Source organism: Ranitomeya imitator, chromosome 4 (genome assembly GCF_032444005.1).
Source record: "Ranitomeya imitator isolate aRanImi1 chromosome 4, aRanImi1.pri, whole genome shotgun sequence".
Taxonomy (NCBI): Eukaryota; Metazoa; Chordata; class Amphibia; order Anura; family Dendrobatidae; genus Ranitomeya; species Ranitomeya imitator.
In genome coordinates this window covers 636,389,541-636,403,426 of record NC_091285.1, presented here as the reverse complement: position 1 = coordinate 636,403,426, position 13,886 = coordinate 636,389,541, and the positions used below count along the sequence as shown (strand labels likewise).

Here is a 13,886-nt window from a genome sequence, read left to right as displayed (position 1 = left end):
CCCAACAGTGTCACCAGCAAAGCACCCCCACACCATCACACCTCCTCCTCCATGCTTCACGGTGGGAACCAGGCATGTAGAGTCCATCCGTTCACCTTTTCTGCGTCGCACAAAGACACAGTGGTTAGAACCAAAGATGTCAAATTTTGACTCATCAGACCAAAGCACAGATTTCCACTGATCTAATGTCCATTCCTTGTGTTCTTTAGCCCAAACAAGTCTCTTCTGCTTGTTGCCTGTCCTTAGCAGTGGTTTCCTAGCAGCTATTTTACCATGAAGGCCTGCTGCACAAAATCTCCTCTTAACATTTGTTGTAGAGATGTGTCTGCTGCTAGAACTGTGTGGCATTGACCTGGTCTCTAATCTGAGCTGCTGTTAACCTACGATTTCTGAGGCTGGTGACTTGGAAAAACTTCAGAAGCAGAGGTGACTCTTGGTCTTCCTTTCCTGATGTGAGCCAGTTTATTTGTAGTGCTTGATGGTTTTTGCAACTGCACTTGGGGACACTTTCAAAGCTTTTCCAATTTTTCAGACTGACTGACCTTCATTTCTTAAAGTAATGATGGCCACTCGTTTTTCTTTACTTAGCTGCTTTTCTCTTGCCATAATACAAATTCTAACAGTCTATTCAGTAGGAATATCAGCTGTGTATCCACCAAACTTCTGCTGAACACAACTGATGGTCCCAACCCCATTTATAAGGCAAGAAATCCCACTTATTATACCTGACAGGGCACACCTGTGAAGTGAAAACCATTTCCGGTGACTACCTCTTGAAGCTCATCAAGAGAATGCCAAGAGTGTGCAAAGCAGTCATCAATGTAAAAGGTGGCTACTTTGAAGAACCTAGAATAAAAGACATTTTCCGTTGTTTCACACTTTTTTTAAAGTATATAATTCCACATGTGTTAATTCATAGTTTTGATGCCTTCAGTGTGAATTTACAATTTTCATAGTCATGAAAATACAGAAAAATCTTTAAATTAGGTGTGTCCAAACTTTTGGTCTGTACTGTATCTGCATACAATCGAGACTCCTAAACCTTTAACTCATGGTGGTCTGTGTTTTTCTATGTATTCCGGTCTGAGCACATGATCTTTCAAGGCTGTAAAAGGGGGGGAAAAAGAGAATGTAAATGTTTGTTGTGTTTTTGTTTGTTTTTTTTCACTGTAGGAATACTGATTTTCTTTTTTTTAACAGAACAAGATTTTGATTCTTATAATCTTTGGGTCAACCAGGATCCATGTCCCACAGGCATGTTCTTAATTCTGAGAACAGTACAGCATGTCCTGACCACAATCGATGTCGTCTTGAGTACATGTCCCTTCTGAATGGAGTGGTGGACGAACACTCTTTATCCTCCACTTTTTTTAAATTTATTTATTTTATTACTCTATAAATGGGGGAGAACAGCACTCCTCAATCCCACAGAAAACCAAAATAACTTTTAAACAAGAACTGTACTTACTGTTCCTCCCAGTACGTATGTGCACAAGCACGCTACGGACTGAGGAACATGTATAAAAAAAATCATTGCAGTGCAACAGACAATGTTGCGCTGTTCCAGCTAATGAAAAGATGAGCCAGGAGTGCCGGTAGGTAAGGAAAATTGCACGGCTCCCTTCCTGCACGCATCAATTACTGACTTTGGCCTATGGGCCAGAGTCCTGCACATTGATACTTTAATCTCCTAATAAAGGGGTTAATTTCCTCATCAGTTCCCTCTATAGCTGACTAAGTGGGAAAGGAGGGCTTATTATTTAATGAATGGCCTTCAGCTCGATCTCTGGCCATAGTGACTTGTAGAAAAATCGATCTTGGTAGGTCCACCAGGGTCTTCTGTTATATTGAGAGTTTCAAGTCATCGGTGGTTGCTGGTCTACCTCTTCACCTTGTTCTTTCTATTCTTCCAACCATGATGTCCTTCTCGTATGATTTGTCCAAAGTAGGCAAGTCGTAGTTTGGTGATCCTTGCTTCGAGTGACATGTTTAGCTTGATTTGTTCCAAAATTTGTTTGTTCTTCTTGCCATCCATTTGCTTGTCGTTTGAGTGGTTTTGTCGGCTCCAGGTTCCGAAAATTGCCTCGTGGGGTAAAGAAAGTGAAATTATCACTACTTGTGCACTGGACGTGTTTTTCTCAGACCCACAGAACTGTATTGGCACTTGTCATCCACGATACTAGAGAAAAATGGACATGTCTGTCTCCATGAGTTTTGCACAGACACAAGGTCCATGAAAAAACACGGACATATGAACAGCAGCATAGGTTATAATGTGTACATGTTCTATCCATGTGCCCCGCTGATGTGTGAATGAGGCCTCAGAGGAAACTGCTCCATCTTTAGGAAGTTTTTTATTTTTATTTATTTTTTTTTTTTTTTACTTCTTGGCTCTGATTTATCAAAACGTATATGCCAGAATTCTGGTGTAAAAAGCCTTGAAAATTCTCATTTTTGTTGCTGAAGCTTGCTAAAGGCGTTTTGTGTGGATCCTCCGCCATCTAGTGGCATCTGCAGGTTCTGCTTTAGATTCGGCTTGTTGGGGGAATTGGAGCGTGCTTTGGAGTTGTGCTTTGCACTTGAATTAAAAAAAATTCACATTAAGGTTGTTTCGATTATTTTTCTTCCTGCCAAATTTAAAAAAAAATGTAGGACTAACACTTTTTAGAAATTTTTCTTTAAGCAGCCATACAGCTTCAAAATACATCAGTAGAATGCTCGTCGGCCGCCCGCTTTTCCTTTCCACGCCTTTGTTACACCTGGACTCTCAGGCAGAGCATGGCTGTGTTTGCAACAAGGAGTGCTGTAAGCCGCTGCTAGACACCTCTGATGGTGGGGTGCCTTTCCTGACGACAAAAACAACAATCATCCTGTCTGATCCGTCCATTCCCCAAAAACATCATCTGTTGGAGGAAGAGTCAGATGTTGCCATTTAAATCCGACCCGCTCTCCTTTTTCCTGCTCAACCTCATGAGACCATTGTGTTCTATGAAAGTACGACCCTGGCCTTGTAACTGTCTTAAACCTAAATATGTAAATTGTTTGTTCAGAGGCTTGCCAAAGAGACAATTTGCATATTTAATTTCCCATAGGAGCATGCATGGCCTACAAGTCTCCTCATTCTGACATTCCAGGCTTGACATGTCACTCTCCACAAGGAGAAACGTTGCCCCTTACACTCCAATCATAAAGCTAAAAATCACAGACTTCAGATAAGTCATTATTTTGTATAATTCACTTCTCCTTAATCTGAGGGTTTGATACAATTCTGATACCAAATTTTATAGAGGGTTTAAAAAAAAAACCCTCTATAAAAAGCTAGCTCTAGCAAAAATTTGAGACCACTGCAGTTTTACAAAAATTAGCTTCTCTACATGTCTGACAGCCATTCTGTTCCAGTTGAATTCCAACCAGAGTACACCTCATTCTACTTAATGTGCTTCTGATTAGGTGACTACCTGAACTAAATCTTATTTAACAAAGAAAAGTATTAAAAAAAACCTGCTGTGGTGTTCACAATCCTCTTGCAATAGCACAAGCTGGATGGCAACACAAGTGCTAGTAATATCCCAAAAGTAATAGGAATGAAAAAATAACTTTTCACCATGCCAAAGGAGTTTGAAAGAAAAGTCTTGAGTGAGGAAAAGAAGGGCTCAATACTGGCTTTACTAGCAGAGGGACACAGTGAGCGTCATGTTGCCTCTGTGGCACCCCTAGGGGTATTTGCCACAAAAATAGTTACTGACACTAGACACAAATACTAAAATAGCAAAACTGCACTACCACCTCCGGCCAGAAGGGGGAGCTCCAGAGACTCCCCTTAATCCATTCTGGTCTGAGAGAAGAAATGGCAGTTGGGCTAAGGAGCTGAAAGTGAGAGGTCATACAGTTGAATCTCTAACAGCCCTGTGACGGTTTCCAGGCCCAAATCACCGGCCTGAGGAGAAGAGGGACAGAGAAAAGGGACATTGTGAGAACCGGGTAGCATTAATCACTACCCAGAACAGGCGCAAAGACGGATACCGGATCCGTGGCTGTATTCATTATAAATAATACAGCAACCGGAAAAACGTGAGGTGATATCAGCTTCACTAGGGTCGGACGCAGCAACAGACACAGAGTTCAGCGGTACTCCTGGAGGGGGTAAGCCGATAAAAGGACTCGGGTTGCCCGTCGAACCAGGACCCGGAGGGGACAGATTGGGCCGGCAGCCAGTTCACATACAGCAGCAGGGCCACACAGAAATTGCGTACAATAAGAGGCGAAGACCCCGGCAGGGTCAAAGTAACTCAGAGTTCCCATACAGACTCCGGTGACAGGACTGGTTGTAAATCCTTTTATGTTAAAGTAAACTGGTTAAACGTTTCAGTGCCTCAGTCTTTCATTTGGATAATAGCCATCTATCCAGGATCGGGATCATCGCCGCTGGGAGAACCTGCTGCTGATCAAGTAAGTGCCTGTTCCCTCACGATACCCCTTACACTGTGCATTGCCTGAGGCTACAGCACCGGGTCAAGCCACCCGTGACATCCCCCTCAAGAGACAGACCCCATTGGTCCGGTGCTGGGTATCCCGGTCTCTTGGGCGTCACAATTCCATCCTTAAAATTTCTAAGACGGCAGTCCATTAAAACAAGGTCAAGTATCACAAATAACAATGAACAATGAAAAAAACCCCCAGCTGCTGGTATCCCCAGAAATTCTGTCAAAACCGAATAAGATTACTACCAACTGATACTGCGCTTGGGTGATTAGATAGCTACTAACTCTGGCCGCAGGGACACGACCTAAGAACCACGCATGTATGCAGCACTTAAATAAAATACCGCACAAGGAGTGCTATTGAACAATTGCTAGCTAATGTGCACACTGCCAAAACAAATTGCCACCTCGCGGTGTGTGCCGTGCCTCCAGGTCCAGATGTGCACCAGCAACAATAAACACACAAGGTACAATGCCCACAATAGTAAAGGTGCTGCGTTTATGTGCTAGAATACACTTATCAGTAAGACCCCTTACCGTTTTAGAAGTGAAGTGGGCAGGATGTCATGTGCCGCGCTGAGTTTCCACAAGGCGGCTGATGGAAGGTGCCAGGATGATTTCGCCGCGTCACACCGCTATCGGTGGCAGGTATAGAGGCGAGGTGGTCCTGCAGACGGTGGCGGTCGGGTGGGCACACATGCGTTAGTGCTGACCGCAACTTACGTGAGGTACCGCTGCTCAAGTGTAGAGCCAGGGAACGTCCCGGCCGGAGGCGTCCCTCGTTACACTAGGAAAAAAAATGGCTGCCGCTGACAAGCAGAGTGTGACGTCACAGGCCTACGGAGCCTTGCTTAGGGCAAAACAACTACCGACGCGTTTCGAAGGGATGCGCCCTTCTTCATCCTTCTTCATCTCATGAAGAAGGGCGCATCCCTTCGAAACGACATGTTATCAGTAGTTTATAGAATAAAAGAACAATTTACATTTTACTCAAAAATATACCTAGAAAGAGAAATATCAGACAAACTGAAAATTTTGCAGTGGTCTCTTAATTTTTGCCAGAGGTGTGTGTGTGTGTGTGTGTGTGTGTGTGGTAGCAAGGGTGAAAAAAAAAATCTTAAACATTAGACGTGAACTAATTTAGTGTTTCTTTTTTTAAACCTATGTTTCCACAAGAATATCGGTTTTTGAAAAAAAAATTTTTGTTAGTCATACTCTGAAAACTAACTTTTTCATTTGTCTTTTGACAGAGCTGGGTCAGGTTTTTTTTTCTGTTGTGAAATGCGCTGTAGATTTTATGACCATTTTGTGGGAATATACTGTACAATATTTCGATCATTTTTTATTTCCTATTTTGCAAGTCAAGATGAAAAAAAAAAAAATTAAAACACCAATTCTGGCTTTTAAAATAGTTTTAAAAATTACTAATTTTTTACTTACACGGTTATACCAAACTAGCTATTGAACCCGTTCTACGCCCGGGTGGCGAGCATTTATATTGGTATATGGTCTCCAGCCTGGAATGTGCTGCTACAATCTTGCGCCCTACATCCTGCACCCTCATCCTGTTTTGTGCGCCTCCATCTTGCCTGTGCCCTCACCTTGTCATGTACTCCCATCCTGCGCCCCCATCCTGTCATGTGGTGCTCTCATCCTGCGTCCCCATCCTGTCATGTGGTGCTCTCATCCTGCGTCCCCATCCTGTCATGTGGTGCTCTCATCCTGCGTCCCCATCCTGTCATGTGGTGCTCTCAGGCCGGGATCACACATACGTGAGATACGGCCGAGTCTCGCAGGTGAAAACCCAGCTCTGGCGCCGGCACTCTGGAGCGGAGCGTGCAGTCGCACAGCAATACATGGAGCTACACGCTCCGCTCCGGAGTGCCAGCGCCAGAGCTGGGTTTACACTTGCGAGACTCGGCCGTATCTCACGTATGTGTGATCCCGGCCTCATCCTGCGTCCCCATCCTGACATGTGGTGCTCTCATCCTGCGCCCCCATTCTGTCATGTGCTGCTCCCATCCTGCGCCTCCATCCTGTCATGTGCTGCACCCATTCAGCGCCCTCATTCTGTCATGTGCGGTAAAAAGTCACTGGCTTGCTGCGCTAACGTATTTTCCATATAAATTCAGTAGAAAGTGGCTGGATTGCTCCGCTGACGTATTTTATATATAGATTCAGTATATAAATCGGATGCGTAACTTACAATGAAGTGCGCTATATGCATTCGCCATTTCCGACGGAGGATTCATAGGTACCGTATATACTCGAGTATAAGCCGAAAACAATGTCATGATTAAGGGAGCCTAGTCTCCAGAAACACGTTGAGATTCTCACCCATATGGTTGTGCTGAAGTCTGTATCCTCCAAGTTTAAAGTATGTGAATAAAGAAAACTCTTTTTTACGGAATCGGTGAAGCTGGACATTCCTTTCTTTTTTTATAAGCCGAAAACCCCTAATTTTTCCACAAAAAACTGGGAAAACTTGTTGACTCGAGTATAAGCCTAGGGTGGGAAATGCAGCAGCTACCGGTAAATTTCAAAAATAAAAATAGATACCAATAAAAGTGAAATTGATTGAGACATCAGTAGGTTAAATGTTTTTTGAATATCCATATTGAATCAGGAGCCCCATATAATGCTCCATACAGTTCATGATGGGCCCCATAAGATGCTCCATAAAGTTCATAATGGGTCCCCATAAGATGCTCCATACAAAAATATGCCCCATATAATGCTGCACAAAGGTTAATAATGGCCCTATAAGATGCTCCATAGAATAATATGCCCCACATGCTGCTCCATAAAGGTTGATGGCCCTATAAGATGCTCCATAGCATAATATGCCTATATGCTGCTGCGATTAAAAAAAATGACATACTCACCTCTCATCGCTGGGCGCCGAGTGCCGGGGGCCTGAGCAGGAGGGGACACTGGCGCTCTATGAGGGTCAGGTGCTGGTGTCGCCCCAGGCCCCCGGCACTTGCGATATTCACCTGTCCCCGTTCCACTGTCGCGCGCCGCTGTGTCTTCCGGGTCCTCTGGCTGTGACTGTTCAGGCAGAGGGCGCGCACTAACCATGTCATCGCGCCTTCTGACCTGACCGTCACAGCCAGAGGACGTGGAAGACAGAGTCCGGCGGTGGAACGGGGACAGGTGAATATCGCATGGCTCACCCTCTCCCGTCATACTCACCCCATCCTGGCACGTCCCTGCTTCTCAGTCGTCCCGGGTCGGCAGCTTCTTCCAGTGCTGAGCGGTCACATGGTACCGCTCATTAAAGTAATGAATATGCACTCCACGCCTATGGGAGTGTAGTCGAGTCCATATTCATTACTTTATTGAGCGATACCACGTGACCGCTGAACACGGGAAGAGCTGCGGGCACCAGAGAGATTGTGGTATGCGTTTAGTTCTTACACATACCGCGATCTCCTGGGCTACGTCACTCTGTGGAGTCCAGACTGCGCAGGCGCGTTGCGCTTGCGCAGTCTATAAAAGTCTCGGACAGAATGACGCTCCCAGCGTTATATTATGGATATGCATTTTTTATGGTCTTTTACTTTCTCAAAAAATTGTTAAATAACTTATTAAAATCCCAGAGCTTTCCTGAATTTTAGCACTGCTCATGGCGCAACAGAACGTTTCTTCTTTGTGCTTTCACCCCTCCCTCCTAGATGCTGCCAATCACAGGTCACCATGTCCCCAGGAAAAATGCAGAAATACCACATAGTGCGCTAGAAATGTGAATATAGCAAAACTAAAGAGTATTTGAATTAGTGGGCTTCAGGGATATTTATATGGTATGTAAAGGGAATCTGTCACCAAGTTTTTGCCATCTATTCTAAGAGCACCGTAATATAGACACATAGATCCTGATTCCAGTGATGTGTCACTTACTGGGCTGATTTTTATAATTTTGATAATCAGTTTTATTAGCAGGAGATTATCACTAGAGGACTTGTCAACCTGCTGCCTTGTAGTCCTCCATATTCATGAGCTCTGTGTAACCCTGCCACCAACAACTGACTGGCTGCTTTCTGTGTACACTGTGGATAGGCATAGCACTGCCCCATTGTTCACACCATGCTATGGTTAGTGAGGCTCCAGGAGAAAAATATTTAATGTCGTGGTCCATAAAGCTGCTATGTGGACGGTATTCTATGTAGAATTCTATAGAGGCGTAATAAAAAAATCAATACTGAATTTTCTTAAATCTGGCATTTAATAATCAAGAAAACAAACGACAGACTGTAGTCACAGTCCTACTTATTCTTCAGGAATTTCAAAATACTGTATATGTCTTTTTAAGAAGATGCCGTCATCTTTTTATCATGTGTATCAGTAGTAGGATGTACTCCAGCGGGCAATATTACATGGGCCGGGACCAAAATAAATCTGTCCCAGCAGCCGCAGCGGTATGTGGAGCAAAGGGCACAACGGCCTCTATGTCACCCTAGTAAACACCGCACAACGTATGTCCTACGGTTACACACAGCCGGATCCGGTTGTACTAGGATTACAGTGTATGGTATAGCAGAGAGGCCTGGTTTAACCCCTTCGATTCCCGGGGTCTGTTTTTTTTTTTTTTAAATATACAGTACATCTTTTCCTTCTCTTCCAAAAGCAAAAACTTTTTTTTTCATTTTGGTCCATGTAGCTTATTTTTTGGGGGACGAGTTATACTTTTGAGTGACACCATTGATTTTACCACATAGGTTAGTGGAACACGGGGGGAAAAATTGTTTCAAATGCGGTGAAATTGCCCCCGCCCCCCCCCAAAAAAAAGGCAACTCCACAAGTGTTTTTTTTTTTATTTTATTTTTTTATTTAGCATGTTCACTAAATGCTAAAACTGACCTGCCATTACGATTCCTCTGGTCAGTACGAGTTCGCAGATACCCAACATGTCTAGGTGCTTTTTATGTTAAAGTGGTGACAAAAAATTCCGAAAAAATATGACTCTCCCCCTTTAACACAATAAGAAAAAAAAAAAGGCAAATTTAATATCGTCACATCCATAAATATCCGATTTATCAAAATATAAAATGAATTGCCCCAAACGGTACATGCTGTAATAAGAAAAAAAAAATTGAAACTCACAATTTTTTTAAGAGTTTCCACTCCTCTATAACAAATTGCAAAAAAAAAGTTATCTACCTAATAAAACAAAAGTAGAATTAAAAAAAAAATCAGTTAACAAACCTAAAGAACCAGCCCTCAAACAGATTATTAAAAGGAAAAAAATAAATAGCAAAAAAAATGAAAATGTTCTGTTCCCCTAATGGGTTAATGAATGAGATTCTGCTGCTGTGCCAGTTTTACAAGGGTTGGTGTATACAGCCGGCACGTGGCCGCCCCATATATAGAGATCCTGGGTGGGGTGTACGGCCCGGTGCCACTATGCCACCCAATTGTAGCCCAGGTCCGGCCCAGCGATGGCCGTGATGTCACTAGTAGTAGCTGAGATTTCATAAGAAAGTCGAAAGAAGGTCGACCAAGTGAGGAAAGAGGTGAAAAGTGTCATTATGTGATCAGGAGCCATTGTCAGGCCTGGAGGGGTGCAATAGTCTGCAGGAGTCTGCGCTTCTATAGAATATGCTATTTATAGAGTGCAAGTAGTAAAAGCTAAAAATAATCCATTGTTTCGCTCGCTGCATGCGCTTTCACCTTCACGCTGGTTTACGCTAGATTTATACCGCTATTATAACAGTAGATTATATAGGATGTCGTAAATCTGGACAGGTGTGAACGTGACCTTAGATTTTTTTTTTTTTTTTGTGATGCTGCATACGTAGGAAAGTTGCCAATTCCGTATAATAAATGTATAATCGCCTAAACCGAGCAGAAATACGTCCATATTGTTATGGGTAAAATGACGCAATGAAGTCTACGTAATGGTCTGAGTATTCATACTGTGGCTAAATCAGCACACGGGAGACTTTCCCTGTGGACTTTCCATCACAGACTCGGAATGAGTAAGGGTATGTGCACACGGTGCGGATTTGGCTGCGGATCGGCAGCGGATTCGCAGCAGTTTTCCATGCGTTGTACAGTACCATGTAAACCTATGGAAAACCAAATCTGCTGTGCCCATGGTGCGGAAAATACCATTCGGAAACGCTGCATTGTATTTTCTGCAGCATGTCAATTCTTTGTGCGGATTTCGCAGCGTTTCACAGCTGCTCCATAATAGGAATCCGCAGGTGTAAGGCTATGTGCACACGTAGCAATTCTTTGAAATCCGCAGCAATTCTGCACTGATTTTTCCGCACCATCTGCACATCTTTTTTTTTTTTTCCCATTGACTAACATTGTACTGTACATCACAGTGCGGATCTGCAGCGTTTCTGCGCATCATGTGCACATAGCCTAAAACCGCAGGTGAAATCCGCACAAAAAACGGAGGAAATCCGCAGTAAATCCGCAGGTAAAACGCAGTGGATTTTACCGGCGGATTTTGCAAAAATGGTGCGGAAAAAAACACACACAATTCCGCAACGTGGGCACATAGTCTTACATGTAGAGCTTCTTGTTCCTCGGAGAGATCCACAGGATTACCAGGATTTGAAAATGTGAGAGATTTCCTCACAAGAATGCTAATCTTTTTATACTAAATTTTTACTGTTAGAATCTGCACCACAAATCTGTGGGAATTCTGCCATGTCTGAATGTGATCTCAGTATTAATAAATTCATATCTTCCCACTTTTAAAGACAGGAATGAGCAATATGTAAAGCAGCAGGCATAGCACCCACACAGCACCCATCCTTTTTGCTCTTCCACGTAGAAAAAATGCTCCTAGAGAATCCCCTTACTGTTCCCACACACTAATACCTTTCTTATGGACTTTATATGGTTTGATGCTGCCACACATAGCTCCTCCACACAGTAAGATGCCCCTAAAGATACCTTTCTGCTTTCCACTAACACAATATGATGCCCCCCACAAAGTATGTATTACGCTACACGGAGGTGAGATGACGAGACGTAGTGAACCCAATAGTGGACCCTCTGGGTCACGGTCCCAGAGCCCCCCAGGGCGAGCAAACCTGATGGATGCGCCCCCTATCAGGGAGCGTTAGGAGCAGGCCCAAGGAGGATGGTACCGCAACTGCCGGAGCCAAAGGGACGACTGGGTGAAGCAGCGGAGCAGGAACGCAGAGGGAGACGAGGCAGAGAGCTGAAAAGGAAAAACACAATATAAGGACAAGGCAAAACCAAAACCCAGCAGGAACAGGGAACAGGGGATAACCGGAGGAACAGGGAGAAACCGGAGAAACGGAACACAGAGAGTAATCCTAAGGATGGGCCCAAACACAACGCTGGCGCTAACAGGAACGCTACAGCGAAGATACACAGGCGCTTACCTGAGGAAGCGCCGAGCAGAAATACCCGGTGGGCGCTGCCATATTGGAGGCGGAGCCACCGGGTCACAACCTCCCAGCAGGCAGAGCGGCGGAAGAGACCCTACGGCGCATGCGCGGACCGCAGCTGCGCCGAGAAGCAGAGAAGCCGAGCCGACCAGAAGAAGAAGGGACGTTAGGAGCGCGCCGGCCGGACAGGTAAGTATCGGCGATCGTGACAGTACCCCCTTTCTTACTCCCCCTTCTTTTAGAGCTGGAAAGAAACCTCTTTAAAATATGGGGCGCATTGATGTTCTCTCGAGGTTCCCATGATCTCTCCACAGGACCAAATCCCTTCCAGTCAATTAGAAATAGCGTTCGGCCCCTAACCGTCTATTGAGCTAAAATATCCCTCACCTCGAACTGATCATCGGAAGAGGAAAAGGATGGGACAAAAGATGACGAAGAGTGAAAATGATTGAATACAGCAGGTTTAAGAAGCGAGACATGAAAGGCATTTGGCACACGCAAAGAAGCCGGTAATTTTAACTTATATGCCACCTCATTGATTCGGCTAGAAATTTCAAAAGGACCAATGTAGCGAGGACCTAATTTATGAGAAGGGATTTTTAGCCTAATGTACCGAGAGGAGAGCCAAACCTTATCCCCCGGTAGATATGGGGGAACATCAAGTCGTCTTTTATCTGCAAACCTTTTCATACGATCAGTAGCTTTTAGAAGTGACTCCTTAGTCTCTAGCCAAATCTTGGAGAACTCCAGGGACAGAGAATCAGCCGCCGGTACGCCTGAAGTGCTGGAAATGGGAAAAGGAATGCCAGGGTGTTGCCCAAAGACCACAAAGAAAGGAGATTTAGAAGAAGATTCATTAGGATGATTGTTATAGGCAAATTCCGCCCAAGGAAGCAAGGAAACCCAATCGTTATGATGAGCATTGGAGAAATGTCGTAGATAGGACGTGAGAATTTGATTGACGCGCTCCACTTGGCCATTAGACTGAGGATGATAAGCGGAGGAGAAATCTAGAGTTATTTTCATTAAGCCACACAGAGCTCTCCAGAATCGAGCTGTGAACTGGACTCCTCGATCCGAAACAATATGAAGAGGGAAGCCGTGAAGTCGAAAGATATGGCGGATGAAGATCTTCGCCAGTTCGGGAGCAGATGGCAAACCAGATAAGGGTATGAAGTGAGCCATTTTGGAAAATCGATCGACAACCACCAGGATAACAGAGCAATTAAAGGAGCGAGGGAGATCCGTGATAAAGTCCATGGCGATATGGCTCCAAGGAGTAGAAGGTACTGGTAGCGGATGTAAGAGTCCAGAAGGTAATTGCCGGGGAACCTTGTTTTTAGCACAAGAAGGGCACGAGGCGACGAAATCTCGGACATCTAGACGAAGGGACGGCCACCAATAGTGGCGAGCAATAAGAGAAAGAGTCTTCTTAATTCCAGCATGTCCAGCAATTTTGGAAGAATGACCCCAGAGTAGTACTTTCTTTCTGTCCTCGCTTGCCACGAAGGTTTTCCCAGGAGGTAAAGAAATTACTTCTAAAGGAGTAACGGAAATGATCCGAGCAGGGTCAATAATATGTGCAGGAGTCTCCAGTTCATCCAACGGCTGAAAGGACCGTGAGAGAGCATCAGCTCGGACATTCTTGTCACCAGGACGAAAATGGAGTTCAAAGTCAAAACGTCCAAAAAACAGGGACCATCTAGCTTGTCGAGGATTAAGTCTTTGGGCCGATTGCACATAGGCCAGATTCTTATGGTCCGTAAATATAGTAAAGGGGTGAACAGCCCCCTCGAGGAGATAACGCCACTCTTCTAAGGCCAACTTAATGGCTAACAGTTCCTTATCTCCGATGGAGTAGTTTCGTTCCGAAGACGAAAATGACTTGGAGAAGAAACCACACATGACGATACGTCCAGAGGCTGACTTTTGTAAGAGGACTGCTCCGACTCCCAAGGAAGATGCATCCACTTCAAGAACGAAGGGTCTGTTGACATCAGGGCGATGAAGCACCGGAGCTTCGGCAAAC

The 13,886-nt window shown here is 44.5% G+C and overlaps 1 protein-coding gene across 1 annotated transcript in view; it reads left to right on the top strand.

Moving 5' to 3' along the window:
* The first annotated feature begins 9,965 nt into the window (after window positions 1-9,965).
* LOC138677022 (patatin-like phospholipase domain-containing protein 6) overlaps window positions 9,966-13,886 on the top strand; it is an 89,613-nt gene continuing 85,692 nt past the window's right edge. Inside the window, exon 1 of the mRNA XM_069766816.1 lies at window positions 9,966-9,994. The gene's annotated coding sequence lies outside the window, so the exon portion shown is untranslated. The remainder of the gene's footprint in view (window positions 9,995-13,886) is intronic.